General features: G+C 41.4%; 1 long non-coding RNA gene across 1 annotated transcript in view; it reads right to left on the bottom strand.

Moving 5' to 3' along the window:
* The window catches only part of LOC138516652 (uncharacterized), a 59318-nt gene extending 45387 nt beyond the window's left edge, over nt 1-13931 (bottom strand). The window contains exon 1 of the long non-coding RNA XR_011282295.1: nt 13782-13931. This is a non-coding gene — a long non-coding RNA (uncharacterized lncRNA). The remainder of the gene's footprint in view (nt 1-13781) is intronic.
* Between the last annotated feature and the right edge of the window lie 3390 nt (nt 13932-17321).

Raw genomic sequence — 17321 nt, 5'->3', positions numbered from 1 at the left:
AATATTGCATTGCCAATACATATAGGGATACAATGAACCTCATTCATGATCTCTTGCTAACTAGAGGTATATGTACCCTGGCTTCTAACCAACACAATGCATGTTATCAATTCAGGGCCCCAATGGCAGGTTTGTCCAGGAAACTGCCATGGACAAACCAGTATGTCAATATTATTATTCTTGCATCTTTGATTTGTCAAACTATTTACATATCCACATGTGAGAAGTGGTCCGAAGATCACTCTTCTTGCACCTCTCCAGCTGAGGCCTTGGCCTTTTGCAGACCAACGGTTGATTTAAATAGCTCTTATTTTAGAAGGAAGTTCATTCACGGAGCATGGTTGATTCGTAACCGATCAATTACATGTTGATTGTAACATTGACTTTAACTGTTTTATCTCAACAAACATGTAATCCCCTTTATTTCTGCCTGCCCTAGAGAAATGAAGAAATTAGTCAAGATCAAGCCTGAGTGGTTTGACATTGATTGTCACAAGGCTAAAAGGGATATTGAATTTTGTGTAGGAGCCCCATTGGGGTAGATAAACCTAAATTACTCTCCCTAAGACCTAGATATAAAGGGATAATTACCTACAAAAAAGAGATTTTGGTAAAGAGGAGTGGTGTTTATTACACAATACCCTGCAAATGGGGTTTTTTTGTCTTTCCTGAAACTGGTATCAGATAAAGAGACAAATGGGAACAATTAGATATATTGCACCATTGGTAAAAATGTTTGGTGGTGTCATTTCTCTAGGCTATAGTTGTATTTATTTATTTGTAATGCACAGACAGCCCACAGGCATCAAGGCTCAACAAAAACACAAAAGGACAACAGAAAAGCAGATGATCAAGACAGTGGACAACAGATAAGCTAACCGTACAAATTATTTGGGGTCGGTGGGGACATAACTGAATGCCATGGAGTTTACCTGAAAAGATACGTTTTCAGGGTTTTTCTGAAAATCCTCAGGTTAGACTTAGCTTTAATGATGAGAGGAAGGGCATTCCAAAAAGAGGACACAATTGCCAAAGAGGACCTACCTAGATCCCTGGATCTTGTGAACCTGACTCCCTGCAGCTGTGCAAGAGAGGAAGATCACAGATTTCTGGAGGGTTGGTAAGGTGGAACCAGGGCTTTAAGATATTTTGGGGCCTTACCGTAAAGAGAATGATGTACTAACGTCCCAAATTTGAACTGAATACGCTCCTGCACTGGGAGCCAGTGGAGATCTTTCCTAAAATTGGATATTTGCGACCTTCTAGGAATGTTCAAGGTCACGCAGACTGCGTCATTCTGAATGATTTTGGCAGGCCTGGATGTTGGATTTTGTGGCTCCACATAACATGGTGTTACAAAAGTCCAGCCTTGACAAAATAGTGGCTCGAGTATTGGTCACTGAGTTCTTTTCATTAATATAGGGCTGAATGGTCCAGAGAAGTCTAAGATGGAAATAACAGGTCCTACATATATTTTGCACCTGGGCATCTGAATTCAGCGAGGCCTCCAGGTAAATCCCCAAAGGTTTTGACATTCGAGTGGGTCATGATATTGTTACCTTCTATCAAGACATTATCATATAAGGAGTCCAATTTAGAACAAGCCTGAGGAGATCCGAACATAAGGAGCTCGGTTTTGTTGCCATTAAGACACAGTCAGTTCATGGACATCCATCCCTCGATGGATTTATAGATGTTTTTCACTATCAATGAGTCCTAGGAGTGGTCCCCACACAGCCCGATGACCAGCTGTGTGTCATCGGTGTAGTTGGTAAAAAATACTACCAGGTCTTCAAATAATGAACATAAGGAACACACATAAAGATTTAAAAGAAGAGGCGAGATGGAGGCTCCCTGGGGGTCACCTTATTCAATAGGGGAGACAGGGGAGGAGGCTGAGCCACATTGGATATTTGACTCATGATTGGTCACAACAGACTGAGGAACAAGCACGATGGTGCTTTAGGCACAGACGAAAATGATTGTAGTCGACAAGGTCAAAAGCCGCAGACAGGTCTAGAAGTATCAGTATCCCGGCTTTCCCTTTCTCCAAGATTTTCAGTATGTGGGATTGGAGATCCATTATGGCAGTTTTCGTGCTGAAAGAAGGGCGGAACCCTGATTGTCGGCTGTGGAGGTTGTTGTTAAGTTCCGTAAAAGGTTTGCAATTGGGCAGTAGCAACCCTATCCAGAATTTTCAATAGAAATTTGCTGTTGGTAATTTGCCTTAGGTTACTAGGATCAGTAAGGTCCGGGTTTGGCTTTGTTGGAATCGGAGTGATAGTAACTTTCTTAAGTTCTGTGAGTCTCTAAACAAAGTATTGACAAATTGAGTAAAGAAAGGTGCAAACAGGTGTTTATGCTCCAAGATGAGTTTAGGAGGCAGAAGATTGAAGTGACAGGAAGTTGAATGCATGGACGAGAGCATGGTAGTCATATCCGCAAGTGAACACAGAATGGGATGGGGATTAAATGCTTATTTAGATATAATCTCCCTGCCTTTTGAGATATCCCTGTATTTGCATTTTAGACTTGCCATTCTGCATGTAGCCTCCTTTACCTCATCTTGAAGGGATGACAAAATTGCAAAGTGCCCCCCATGTGGATCCTCAAAAGAAACTCTGTTACATTTTATGTTAATTTGTGTGAAAACTTCCTGCCTGAGATATTTGTATTTGAGGCCAATACTGAAGGCTCTATCATTCACCATGTAGTTCCTATTTTGTTGTTTATAAGCCAGTGCCTACTTTTAAATGCTATTTTTGCAACCACACATTACATATTTAGAGCATGGCTGCAGAGAACCAAAGCTTTGAAACAAATTGATATTAAGATTAGGGCCAGTGGTAAAAGGGAGATGATGAAGTTGAACCTGTATTTTGTATTGTTTGTTGCTATTTCATATTTAAAGTCTGTATTTGTATGGTCATATGAATCCTTTTATCTGTATATTTTGTATCAGTTTAATTCATCTGTATTGTGTATATGTTGTTATGCTTGAAGGTCAATACCGAATACATGTCATGAATATAGCACTTATTCACAGTATTAGTATACGTGAAAGGATACAGGTCAATGACCACAATAAAGGATACAATGATAAGGACAGTATCCGCTTCTTGAAAATCCCCAGAGAACGGCTTGATGAAAGCGAACTGGCGAAAGAAGACCTTCCAATTGATGACACTCTATGACTGGATGATTAACACATTCAGTGGGAGGAATCAATGGAAAGGGCAGGAAAGGGCAGGATACACTCAAGGCTGTGAGAGCTAGAATAGACTTGTCAGTGATGTTCAGACTATATTATTCTACTACTATGAACTAGCAATTTAACCACTAACATGTTAGTATATGAACTACACAGCAAATCCGTAATGGAACACCAAAACTCCAAAACGAAACAACGACAGGAAAGGGAATTTAGTATAGGAAACTAATCCCGAATGGCACAAGGGTAACGCTGGTGCTGGTTTGGTAAACAACTGGAGAGCATCCAAATAGTCACGTGCAAAAGTAAACACAGTGAAGTGGGAGAGTCAAATGGAGAGTAGGAACTCTGGATTGTAGCAAATATCAATGCCCTTGCAACAGAAATAAACAGTTCCCAGGAGTATCCAAATGGGAGAAAAGTGATGCCCTTGACAGAAATAAACAGTTCCCAGGGGTATCCAAGTAGAAAACCAAAGAGAGTTAATATAAGGATAATGTTACCATAAGCAATGCAGTTGCTCACGCTGTGTAAATATGGTTGTATACTGAAGTTGGAGCAACCACTGTGTCTGCGTGGCTGGGAACTGGTTGGAGACAGCAGCCAGGTCATGCAACTGTGTCGGCGAGTAAAGGACAGTCGTCCAGTCAGCGTAGCAGTATTGGAAGAGGGAAGCAACCGCTGTGTAAGACGGTAATCAAGCGTGGACCGCTATAACCAGGAACCGGATGCTTAAGGAATTAGACCTTCCTTTCGGGACCATTGAAGAGAGTACCACATGCAATCAGCATAGGAAGTCCAAATAGAAATCCGGAGCCGCAGAGGTAAGAAAAATTAGAATCTGCATGGTACCGGAACAAAACGTAGCTTCAGGAAGCAGAGTAGCCGAAAACAACTCAATCAGAAGCAGCAAGCAGATTTCCAAACGCTGCTAAATAGTACGTAGCGATTCACGTGACCAGAACCAACACATGATCTCAACGGCGAGAAAATAGTAAACGCTGCTTTCCTGGCAAGGAATCGGATAATTTCCAGTTTGTGTAGAATGGTCTAGCCAGTCTATGAGCAAAATGATTCCCTTGATGGTGTACGGTCTTGGATGAACGGGCAACAGGATTGACAGGCGTGACAATAAAAGCCAAATGACTTTCTGACTGTTGTATCTACAATTGTTTCAATGTACTATATACTGAACTGTTTTACTTGTATTGGTTGTAGTTTTGAACATTTTAATAGGTTTTGTACTGTTTTTAACACTGTGCGAAAGACTAACATTGAATAAAGCTGGATTGAACTGAATTGAACAAAGACTCCACAGTAACATAATAGTTTTATTAAACAAAAGAACGCCATGATAAAAGCTGATACACAACACAACGTAATAAAATACCTTCTGGTAGACATGCATGAGTGAGGGATTAAAATAGAAGAACATAAAATGCTGCAGTGTAATGATGCACAAGGAACATAACTATCTGGATGGTTGAACAGAGGACAGTCACAAATAAAAGGGCACATACTTACGGCATATGGATGGGGGAAGCATTAATAGACTGCAAAGCATTAGCACTCCTAAAACAACCTGACAAAGTTAAACAATATGCTAATAAAGTATGCCTCGAGGAATGTCCCAAAAATGCTAAATTGAGAACTTGGGTGGAAGATGAAAAGAAGACCAGTTCCCATAACACCTTGAAATATGCCACCCTGTGCTTCAAAAATAATGGCACAGTGAGTGTTGGACAAACCCAAAGGTATGTGTATTTTCGACGTACCATGCATAAAAGTAAGAACAGCCGTCACAGTGGACCAATATTTGGCCTGCAGTTCCAAAGCCTACAAGCAACTTCCCCCACTTTGGGCAGGCTTGTGTTCCCTGGTAATTATAAGTCCATCAGTCTTGATAGTACCCCAGAGTGAGGTGAAGATTGGTGATTTTCCCAAAATGAACACACACATAAAACCTAAGAGGCCCCTCACACTTGCACGCATGAAAAGGAGCAACTATGACTCAATGAAGAAGACAGATGCATATGATTCGATACCAGATGAACATTAAATTATTAGGTAGAACTGAGATGTTCTTTGCATTTATGTTTACTGCCAGGTTGCAAGCCAACATGAAATCAGAATTGCTACAGATAACACGTTGGAAGTTGTTGCAGACAATAAACACAACAATAAACGACCTGAATGCCATAAAAGAAAAGCTGAGGGCAATACAACTCATGACCCTCCAGAATAGGTACATTTTTTATCTGATACCAGCCATGGAGTTTGCAGTGTGTGTTAGGGGGATTTATCATTTTTATGCTTCATCCCTTCCCCTAATGAGACCCCCAGCACTTGTTGCCGAACTTGTGGACCTTTTTCTTTCAATCCTGAATGAGGAGAGCCTTTTAAGACTCATTCATTCTTCTGGGCTATGTCTTTTGGAACTCTATTCTTTGTATTATATCTGTACTATGGAGTCTGTCTGCTCTATAGCTCTTAAAGGCATCTGTGTTTTTACTACTGCAGCAAACAGCTCCTTATGGGCAGTGTTGCTGGGGATACTTAGGGTCCTTCTTTAAGATTATTTTTCGATATCCTCAAGTAACTACAGTTCTTAAGGATAGAGAGGTACTTAGTATCTCTGCCAAAACTCTATAGTCTGAGAGATTGGCAGACACCACCCTCAGTGGAGTACCAAAGGGATACTGAGTATCCCCCTTTTCCCTAATCCTGTGACTTTTTAATCACATAGAAAATCTCCTAGTTATTTCTGGTGGCAGTGGACATGTTCTACCAACTATTGTGAAATTTGAATACCACAAGCTATGTCCATAGCCTCGGTAGTGCACAATGAGGGCACCTCAGTACCAATATGGGGCTTCCATTCTTTTTTCGCCATTACTAGCATGGTTGCCCTTTGTTAGCCCTTCTTCTACCATTCTGCCAGGGAGATGTCAGTATGTGTGTTTTGACTTTGGCAGGAACCCTTGGGTATCCCTGACTAGGCTCCAGAGTGTCTGGGCAGGCAGGAAGTGGAGGAGGAGCCTTCCACCCCCCTGTCCTTTGTCTGCCAAAGTGCCTGAATAGGACCAGCTCCAACAGTGGGTCTGGCTGTCCTGATTGGACAGCCAAACACCCCCTTTTGTAAAATGATAAGAGAGATTGCAGATGAGTGTGTGCTGGAACTGTATAAAAGGTGAGGTTCCTGAAGTAAAAAGCAAGTTGACCACTGGATGCTGAAGTAACCGAAGAAAAGGATGACCAGAGACACCTGCAGACCCTTTGCAACACCATGGTGTGACCACTGCTGTCCTGACCCCTGTTTTCTGTGCAGCAGATGACTGAAGACGACAAATCCTTCCCTTTGGTCAGTGGGAACAACCAGTCCCAAGACAAACTTTGAATTGAGCCATCTCCTGTGGTCCTAGGAGTTTCCAGAGCTGCAGAACCCCAATACCAGGAGACATGCTGCCCATTTCGAATGCATCATTGTGGAAAGGCGGAATCCGTCCAAGACTTTTACAGGTCTCCCTTGTTACTTGTTAACTTGCTCCTTCTATAACACTAGAGACTGGAAGAAATCCTGTGGAACTCTTTGTATTCTGCTGCTTTTCAAGACTTTGAGCCCTCTCTGAACTGCCTTTAACTAGGGTTGTGTTTTTGGACTTAAAAGACTTGATGTGCAAAGAAACAGTCTCTAGAACCTTAAACCCGTCTAATGTTACACCAGCTAACCATTTTCCTGTGACTTTAAGATATGTGGTTGCAAAGTAAATGTATTACTGTATGAACTGTTACACACTGCATGTGAGCAGGTGCACACAAAAACATGGTCTTTCCCCTTTCTAACGTTGCTACTAGTGTAACCGTGAACAAACACAAAGGTGAAAGTGTCCTTTAAAGTGTATACTCAAGTATTCAGTTGTGTTAACATCTTAAGTATTTTAAGTGATTCTGGTGCATATATAACAAATATATAATTTTATATAAATTATAAGTGTAAGAGTTTCTTTGGTGTGCCTGTCTAGCTAAGGTTCAGTGTACGTATCTACAGCTCACATCTTCCTCTTAAAATAAGCCTGACTGCTCTGCCACTCTACCAAGGTCGTGAGTTAGTACAGACTTATACTTGGAGTTGGGGATCTACTAACCACTGGGATAGCTTACTAACATCTTACTACCAGTCGGACTTGAGGAAAACTCCCCTAACAGTGTGTGTACAAATTGAACCTTCTTTTTGCACATATAGCCACCTGGATAATGGAACCCTCACAGAGGCCATAGACACCTTAACAGTGGTGGAGGAGGTAGACGATTTTGCTGATAATTACTGGTTTAGTTACCTGTTCTCATGGATCCCCTCCTGGTTAGCTAATGCATTCAAAGTACTGATGGCCCTTTTAGCACTAGTACTATTTGGCTTCTGTGTTTTAAGAATTGCAATAAGTCAATACAAAAAGACAGCCAAAAAGTCAATAGGAATGAAAATAGTAATACACATGTATTCTCACATACACAAGTATACCCAAACAGATTACCTCTCCTGTGCCCAAGAAATGGAAAGCCCTATTTCCAGGATCAAAATGTATTTGTCCTCAGGACCCTCACAATTACACCAGCACTGGGTGTATTCTGATTCTAATGGCAAATGTTGATATATGTCTTGAGTGTGGACGAACATGTTAGGCATACAGGCTGCTTGAGGCAGGTGACTAACATATGGATACCCAAAGAGCCCTATGTGGGAGAGAGCAGAAGGATGAGTGTGATGGAGGACACACCCAGAGGGAGGAATGTTGAGAGGCAGATGAATACATCATCCATAGCATCTGTCCATCCCCCAGTTAATGCACAGGTTAGAAACATTACTCACTAAGACAACCATATCAACCTTATCACAGGTGGGTACAGCAGGACATAGACACAGTCTAAAGCTGAAGATGACACGAGTAACAGAACAAACATTGTAACAATACATGTGCATGCATTTGAGTTAGAGTAAATGGGCACGTACCATGAGGAATCCGAACACTAGGTACCACAAACATTATACATGAAAAATATTAACATGACATCCACAAGACATGAAGACTACTAACATAAGCAATGTATACGCTGAATGCAACATGTGTGGCACCCAAATATAGCACACTAAAATGGAAATTCTACAGTAATGGGCAGCCACCTTTTCCAAAATGGAAGCCACAGCATACATCAAAGTAAACGAAAGGCCTCAAGGCTTTGTGAGATATCAAAATGTTGCAATGACAAAATACAGATCTGTCCAGTGCTCAGACAGAAGCTAGCAAACCAAGCCAAGGCTACCATAAATAAAGGAGGATAAGAACGGCAGAGAGAACAAACGAGATATGATTCCCAAGACGCAAACCATATATTCTCAGATTAATTAAAAAACAGCCTTTGTAAGCCAGCTGCAGGACAATGATAAGCCAAATGACTCCATGAAGAATAATCAAGAGTGCCCCCAGTGGTAAAAGAAGCCATAATACTCACATTAATATTAGCTCAAATCTGAATAAATGCAGGGTGAAATAATTCCAAACACGTCCCCTCACACATGACCCATAATTGAAGAACACTGGGCCTCATTACAGGTTGGGCGGTCTGGAAATAACACTGGCGGTAAACCCGCTGCCACTGTTAATTCCAGACCGCCCGATCCCAACTCCTGCAGGCGGGAGGTGATGTTCCCGCCAAGTCTGACCTGGCGGGTTTAACACTGCCCGCCTGCAGGCGGACCTGGAAACACCAGCACCATCATGCCGGTGTTTACACTTTCCCATTCCCATTGAGTCCTTTTGGACTCAATGGGAATGGTGATTTACCGGATTCCACCTCCGGAATTCCCGGGACACCAGGGTCTCCGGAAGTCACGGAGGCGGAATGCTAATACGAGTCTAGCAGTAACCAGGCGGTTTTACCGCCTCGGTTGCCGTCAGACTCGTAATGAGGCCGACTGTCTATTTATTAGCAATGAACACAATTAATTAGCAATGAACACAAGCAAGCCCCCTCATTTTCCCTGTAAGGTTTAATTACAGCCCTAACAAATATAACTAAAGGCCACACAAGGCCCACTGGTGAATGAAAAGCCTGGCTTCAAAAACATCCACACTGCAAATGGTTCTAGTAATGCAGATTGTGTGTAGTTCTGCAAGTAACACAAGGAAGAGCTGTTGAAAAATAATAATGCCATGTGAATGCTCAAGAACGGAAAAGCAAAAAGCCTACCTTTCATTAGCCAGTAAAAGGTTACATTGAAAACACAGCCTTTAAGTCGCAATTGCCAGAGAAAATCAAAGTCCCCTTCTACATGAAAGGCAGCTTTTTCAAATACTGAAACTTGCATGTGCGTTTTGCACTTCTAAAACCTGTCATAAAGACAAATGTTTCTTGCACAAATAAATATATCAGGAAAAAAAGACTCGGAGCGTGTTGGTGAGATGCAATGTATTCACATGCAAAATACCTGCAACGGGATGAAAATGCTAGTTTTCTTTCAGGGGAAATAGTAAAGGCTTTATTTTCTGGAAAGGTGGGACTACAGTTTCTATTCAGAATAATCTCCACCATTAGAGTTGCTTTGTTGTTATCTGAAAGTCAATCTCTATGAGACTCTTGGATCCTGGAAAAGGAGAGCTTTGAGTTTTGATTCCTGAGCAAGTTGCTAGGCCAAACTGACTCTAGTGTCCAAGAGGCTAAAGGTGAACCTGTGGCCTAGGCAGATAAGGATCACTCTTTCAAACTTTGACTGGCGGGATGGGTAAAATGCTTGGAAATACAGAGAATGAGATCAAAGTAGTAATATTACAGGACATAATGGGAGGTGCCAGCATGGCCTCTTGATGTTGGAGGCCATCTGGTGCATGATAAGAAAGGCTGATGGGTTTACCACAGGCTGAACCATCAGTGAGGCCACAGAGACTATGGGCCACTTGTCTTCAGAGAAATGAATCCTTCATGGAGTAATGGGGGTTTAGATTTGCATAACATGTTTGAACTTTTCCATTACTTTAAATGGACTATCATAATAGCTAATTTTCTCAGTAACGTTAAGTCGCACTGGGTCCATTCACATGTCATTTGAAAGCTGATGCTGAGCCTATTGCAATGCCACTAATTTCATGTATATTTGACTTTTGAAAACTGGCAATCTAAAATGTGTGTCTAGCTGCTTCCAGAATTTTGGAAACTTGAAAGTCGGTGAGCTGATGGCTCATTACATTAGGTATGTGGATATTAAATTATATATTTATAACTATTATATTTTTTGTGTAAATGGCAACAAATAATAGCGCACCCGTGCAATGGCGTTCTGACATAAAAATAACTTCTACTGATCCGTCATGAGCAGAGGTATATTAATATCTATATATCATGGCATTCATTAGTAAATTACAACATTTTGCTATGTAGTGACTTTTTGGGCAACAATGGACATGGAAGAAATGTTAATTGAAAAGGGGAGTTGTACGATTTCTCTTCTAGACTCCTGAACTAATCCTTAGAGGAGAAGGGCTGGACTTGGGTGGTGGAGAGAAATGTAAATGGTGGTGGTCAGAAATGTAAATGTGAATGTGCAGAATGATTACTGTGGGATCCACTAGACTCAACTGCTGGCCAGAATCCTATTTTTCCCCAAAATCGAAACACTGCTCAGTCCCATGACAGGCAAGCCCATATATTTCCAAAAGTTCATAGATTGTCCAACAAAATGTCCAACAAAATGTCTGCATCGGGATCTATTTAATTAATCTATTAAGTTGATTAGTGGGTTCAATTACGTTAGTGGGTGGGAGAGGAATTGTGTAGATGCTTAGCATATTTGACTGTATACTAACTTAATTAACTTCCAGATAGATTGACACAGGGGGGAGCTTGGAAGAATTTGAAACTTTCACCCTCTCTCTTAGCGGGAATAATGTTATAGCCACCTAAAGTAATTGGTGTGTCCTTGCCACAAAACTAAATTGGTAATTGTCACTATTCCAAAAACTGGATTTTAAACAAAAGGTAGACTTGTCCTTGCCATAAAAACAAAAATCCCAACTGTCACCACTCCTTAAACATTGTATCTAAACAAACAGGTGTTTTTGCCACCATGACAATCCCAATTATCTCCACTCTTTAAACATTGTATTCAACAAAAGTGTGTCCTTCGCCCCAAAAGCAAAATTCATAGCTGTCCACAATCCCTGACACAGTCCTGTAAGCAAAGGGGAGTCTGAAAATCGAAATTAGTAACCATCCCCATTTTACTGTCCAACTTCCCCAACATGGGCCCTTAAGTGAAGGGGGTTCTGAAAAACATAAGTATACATGTCCACATGCCCCAACACAGGCCTTTAAAGGAAAGGGGTCTGAAAAATTAAATTAATAAATGTCCCAATTTTTTACATTGGCTTTTCAGTCAAGGGGTGCTCTAAGTAACTGACATCCTGGTTTTGGAGTTGGGGCAGAAAGGTGTTTTCTCAGGGTTAAATTGAAGAAAGCTTCTAATTATAAAAGCGCACATTATACGAAAAAAGTGGGTTAAGGTAACAACTGTGAAGCATTGCTGAGAGTGCAGCACCAGTATAAATTCATTTTTACATGTGATCAAGTTGCACCAAACGGCTAGCATTTTAAAGCATGCGAGAAACATCGAAAATGTACAGCACTGCATATGTGAATTGCTTTTGCCCATTGACCAGTGTTGATTATTATTCAAATTGTAATCCACATAAAGTAAAGCATGCAGCTTGTCATGTTGCCGGGTTCTGATGGGCTACAAATTATTAAAAAGTTACCCCTCAGCTAAGAGTTACTGAAGATACTGGTTGAAGGTTTAAAACAATTTGATTTGTGTTCTCCAAACCTGCCTGTTTAATCCATTTATGTAAAAAGAAGGTTAATTGTTAGTCACCATATGGTGACCGATTTATCTAAGCTATACCTTAATTAAATATACTTTCTTTCTGTACACCGGCCTGGTTCTTGGCTCATTATTGACACAGGGGGAGGGATCATAAGGAAGCATTGCTGCAAGAAACGGGGGATGTACTCTACACCTTACATAGTATACTAAGTTAGTGGAGTACCTTACCGTAACTGGGGTTGTCTTGTATGAAATCCAACCCCTAGTTTGGACCATACTCATGCATGGTTCATGTAAAGAAAAGCCACATACACCACAACATTTTCAATATATAAATTGTAATATTTTTGCACTCTCAATAGCATAACAAAAATGCGAACAGAGGTTACAATATGCTCAATACCAAATTTGAACCAAAAAATACTTCTTCAACACAAACAAAATCATAAACATGTATGAAAAAAGGGAAAATTACATCATTTTCCAATAATATTGTTTCAAATAACCAAATGAAAAGACAGTGATAGAGAAAGTAATGAAAGGTGAAAGCTTAAGTAAGCCAAGAACCAGTGCTTGAGAAGGGAAAAGAAGAGGAAAATATCCTCTAGTTAATTCAACGGATAGAGATAAATAAAACTAAACCATTTCATGGGGACAGTTCTGTATATCAAATTGTGGAAAGGTCTGATGATTTCAAAAGAAGGTTATCAAACCCATCAGGTCTTTGATATCCACTACTGTATATTTATGTGCATCTAGTTTTGAAAGAGTCCTAGAGTCTTATATTTATTTGAAAATTCTTTTTTGCAGGACTCTTATGGTGAAACCCCCCACTGGGTTTTCCTATGCATGTAGGGGGAGTAAAGTAGAAAAATCTGGAAGCCAATCCCCCTTATCTTTTTTCACGTTTCGGTGGTTATGTGTTGTCACCTTCATCGGGGCAAATTCATGATACCCTATTGGGAAAAAACACAAAAGAAAAAGACTAAGTTTAAATCTAAAAATGTTGGGCTGCAGTGGTGATAGTGAAGGCTTGAAAATACATATTATGTTACAAAACAAGCTTGCTTAAAAGTCTGAAGGACGATAGGTTCTACCTAGGACACAAAAGTGTTAAAAGACCCCAAAGGTGGGAGTAAATGAAAATATCTATTCCTCACCTAGAGGGGTTGGGTTGAACAGTCTCTGGGAGCGTGAGACTGAGAACTGTGTGCTGGTCTGCGCCGCCTCAGTGACCCTACATCAGGGTTGCTGGAGACACCGGGTGTGTCTGAGTCAATGTGGCATGGATGTATAGATACTACGGTTCAGCGTGAGTGCTTGGAACCTGCAGAAGGATGAATTAAAAAATATTTAATTTAATTTGACAGGCTCTCAGGGGTAGGCGTTTTCCACTAGAGACTGCACTAGACCGCCCAGGTGAATACAGGGTTAAACAGAGGGAGAGTCCACCTACCGGCAATGTTTGAAATGGAAGAAAACCAATCGGTAATGCTGGCTGCAATGTCGGGCATGGATGAATAAATCCTGAAAATCCCATTGTTCGGTGGGTCCAGTTATGAAACAGTGAGGAGCTGAGTAAGAACGGAGGGCAGATTAGTCTCCGTGAAAATGTCACAGCGCTGCACAGTAGTGCAGCATGATATCAAGCACAAAGAGCTGCGCAATATTAAAGAGAAAATGGTGTACTATGCTCACCTTTTGTGGCGGTTGCCGATGGTTCGGCACACCGGCGGCTGCACAGGAAGAACGCTGTGTCATCCGTTCGCAGGTGCGGAAAAAGTGCCTTCATCAGAGGCTTGACTCGCTGAAGCCGGTTGCTAGGTGATAAAGAAAACAAAAGGCGTTGAGTGCTACGTGACCCGGAAGTCTCGGGTTTCCGACACGGGAGTGTCTACCAATCACTGGCAGGAGTAGGACGTTAGGAACGATGGGTGGTGTCCCATGAATTGAAGCTGGTTGGTCTGCCATATGAAGGTATGTACAGAACAATCCCTCCTAGCCAAAGGGGGGGAGAGAGAGATGTAAAGGGCATTACGGTGCAAAAAAGTTATCTGGCTATTTCGTACATGTAAACATGTTGTGTTGTGTCATTATTAGTATTGCCCCTGAGTCAAATCACGTAAGGAAGCATAAGGGAGGTGAAATCACAGATCACAGAGTGGGAGTAGTTTTTAGACACAGCTACTAATGCTGACTGGCACTCGAGCCAACTGCATGCATGCGCATTGGTCTAGCGCCCACATCACGTAGAGAAATGTTAGGCAAGTGAAAACACGGACCACAAACCTAAAACCTCAAAGGTTGACATAAGAAACTCATGTGAATCTTCTTGAAAGGTTTCTGAAAAATAAGGACGTCCAGACTCAGCAGCAATCAGTTGATGAATTGAGGATGTACAATGCATCTCTTCTGGAGCTGCCTTAACTAGTCTTTGCAAAGAAGCTAGACCTCCACATGGAGTAAGCTTCACAAGATTGTGTACTGTTTCTGTTAAAATAAAGCAACGTTTAAGAGTGCAGAAGTAAAACTCTAATTCAGAGATGTACTGGTGATAGTTAGAAGCCGTTCATTCAAGTGCAAAAAGGAAAAGAAAACCCTATATTGCCCTCAAGTGATCCCGCTGCCTCAAATAAAATAACTAGTGTGAGAATGTCCGAAGCAAAAATCCCAATGTCCAATGTCGGAATCTTAACTCTGTCCCTCATATTCTAAGTTTAAACTAAAATTAAAGTAGGGTCTTTTTAACCCAAAGGGGGTGACTCTTTTCCCATGGGCAAAAGACAGATCTGAAATCTTCTAATCCTGAAGTGTTGGGGAATACCTCCCTTCCCTATCCTTGTTCAGGTTATTTGCAAAGTTCAAAAAATTGTTTCGGAAACTTCCATTCCCTTGTTGGCCCTTCCCTGGATTCCTTTTGTAGTGCTGGGTCCCTGACCCCAGATGGCAGACCTAGTGCCTTTTGAGCAGACTCAACAGGCTTTGTGTAAAGTTCAAAATCATTGTTGAGTAAACCTCCATTCCCTTGGTGGGCCTTTTTCAGGCTTCCTTTTATGTCTGTGGGTCCCTGACCCTGGTTGTCAGACCTGGCTCCTCCTGCCAGGATTCTTCCCCCCAGGTACTTCAACAAAGAATAATGGTTTGCGATGTACTCCCCACTCTGTGGTGTTGCATGGAAACTTGGTTTCACCTGCCAGATACTGTATTAATTGGAAGTCATTCACATAGTTCCCTTTATTTGGGTGTGGGCCCCAGTCTTGCACTGCTGATTACCAGAGGAATCCCCCCAAACCTGCTTCACAGCTCTGCCAAGTAATATTCACTTTATGGCTATGGTCTCAGACCCATCAATGTGACTATTTCTGTTCCCGTTGCCCCTGCCACTTTACAGGACCGCTGCCACTTCCCCGTTCACCAGTATATATTGTTTGTGGTCCACAATGTTCCCAAGACGTTACGTGCACCCTTTGTCTGCAGTGGGGCTTATTCTTCCTGTTGTTGGCCAGCGGCTCCACCGTGCCTGCTTCCTTCTTGTAAGCCTGGGACTGCTCCTCTGCAGCTGCAGACCTTCGGGGAAGCCAAAAGCATCTTCACTGCTCTTCACTGCACTGTCCCTGCACACCGAACCAGCTTGACAGTATCCTTCTTGCTTGGCTTCCTGATATGCCTTTCTGCTTCCAGAAACAAACTCGGTTTCAGGGTTCCTCCAGGGTGGGTTTGACACCTGGTGAAGTCCTTCTTCATTTTGATGTGTCTTATTCCATTCGGCTGTTGAGAACCACTACAATGGGCAACGTGGTTCGGGTAGGTATTCTGTATTGCTCAACACCTCCTCCTTATCTATATATATGTCAGTAGCAAATTTAGACTCCTCAAACGCTCTTCAATACAAGCCAACATACTTACATGGATTAATGCCACATAAGACATGCCTTCCTTTAAGGAGTAGGTCCATCAACTTGGGACATAAGCTACTCCTCACTGATGAGGCTCAACAAAGTCGAAACATGTCTGCGGATGCTTTTGGCCCTGTGCAGAAGGGATGTGACCAAGCAGCTTGGGCTGCCCTGCCCTTTTTGGGGTGGGACCAAGCCTGATTTGAATATGGTCTTTCCCCTTTTGAAATAGGTTGGCAGCCGAAGAACGAAGTTCTGGAGTGTTGCCCAGAGCAATACCAGAGGTTATGATTAATTTTAAATCTTCCATCTATCGCCTTTTTGGTTTTGTTTGGATAGGTCCAACAATCACTAGTGCAACATCTAAACTCAAGCCTTAAGATTTATGAACTATGATGACATAGGCAGAACACAGGAAAAACTGAGCTCTTTGGACATACATCTTGTAAAAAAGTTGAAAGAATGTAGTGGTTCTCCCTGCCAATTGTGGGTCTTTGTTGTTGTCAAATTGCACAAGACTGAACTCAACTGAAGTATTCTGGGAATAAGTCATGGAAGCAATTACTCTTCCTATTGCCACGTTGAAAAATACAATCTCCACATTCAAGTTACCTCTCAACATAACCATGCATTTTACACACAATTTTAAATTTGATTCTAATCTTGCTGTTGATGGAAATGACTTATCCTCATCAACTAGATATTCGGTTGCAGTCCTATTTAATTTTAACAGCATTGTGTGGCCTTCCATCAATAGTCATTATTTCTACAGTGACTTGATTCGCCATCATTTCAGAATTAAATTGCTTACATTCTGCAACAGCAGACACAAATAAACACATTGTACTTTATTTTGTTGTACATCTAACAAATCCTCAGTAGCAGTACATCCTTTGTGGTATATGTTAAAAAGTTAAAAAGCAATCTTTACAAGCACCATCATTCAACACTCACATGTGAACATTTATTATACATTTCAGCCTACTTAAGATCTGCCGATTGCCTCATGTTGACAGTAGGTTCATGATACTGGAAGCATTTTGAGAGGTTCACATTCCTATACTGCCAATACCATTTTAAGTATTTTACTATGCATGTTCATAAAAGCGTGCTGCCCTGGACAAGAGTTAATTGCAGGAGATCATCAAAAACAATAATATGTTTTCTTTCAAACAATACCTCATTGTCTGCCTGCAACAACTCCTGCATTCTCAAATGTACAAATGTAAGCGTGGGAGTGAATACCATTCTAACTTCATCTACACTGAGAACTTTCATTTTGTATAGAATCCTACCAACATCATGAGCAGCTTCTCCATAATTTCCTGAACACCAACTTGTC

Source organism: Ambystoma mexicanum, chromosome 6q (genome assembly GCF_040938575.1).
Source record: "Ambystoma mexicanum isolate Mex_15411 chromosome 6q, UKY_AmexF1_1, whole genome shotgun sequence".
Lineage (NCBI taxonomy): Eukaryota > Metazoa > Chordata > Amphibia > Caudata > Ambystomatidae > Ambystoma > Ambystoma mexicanum.
Note: the sequence above shows the minus strand (reverse complement) of the source record. Positions and strands in the feature narration are given on the sequence as shown.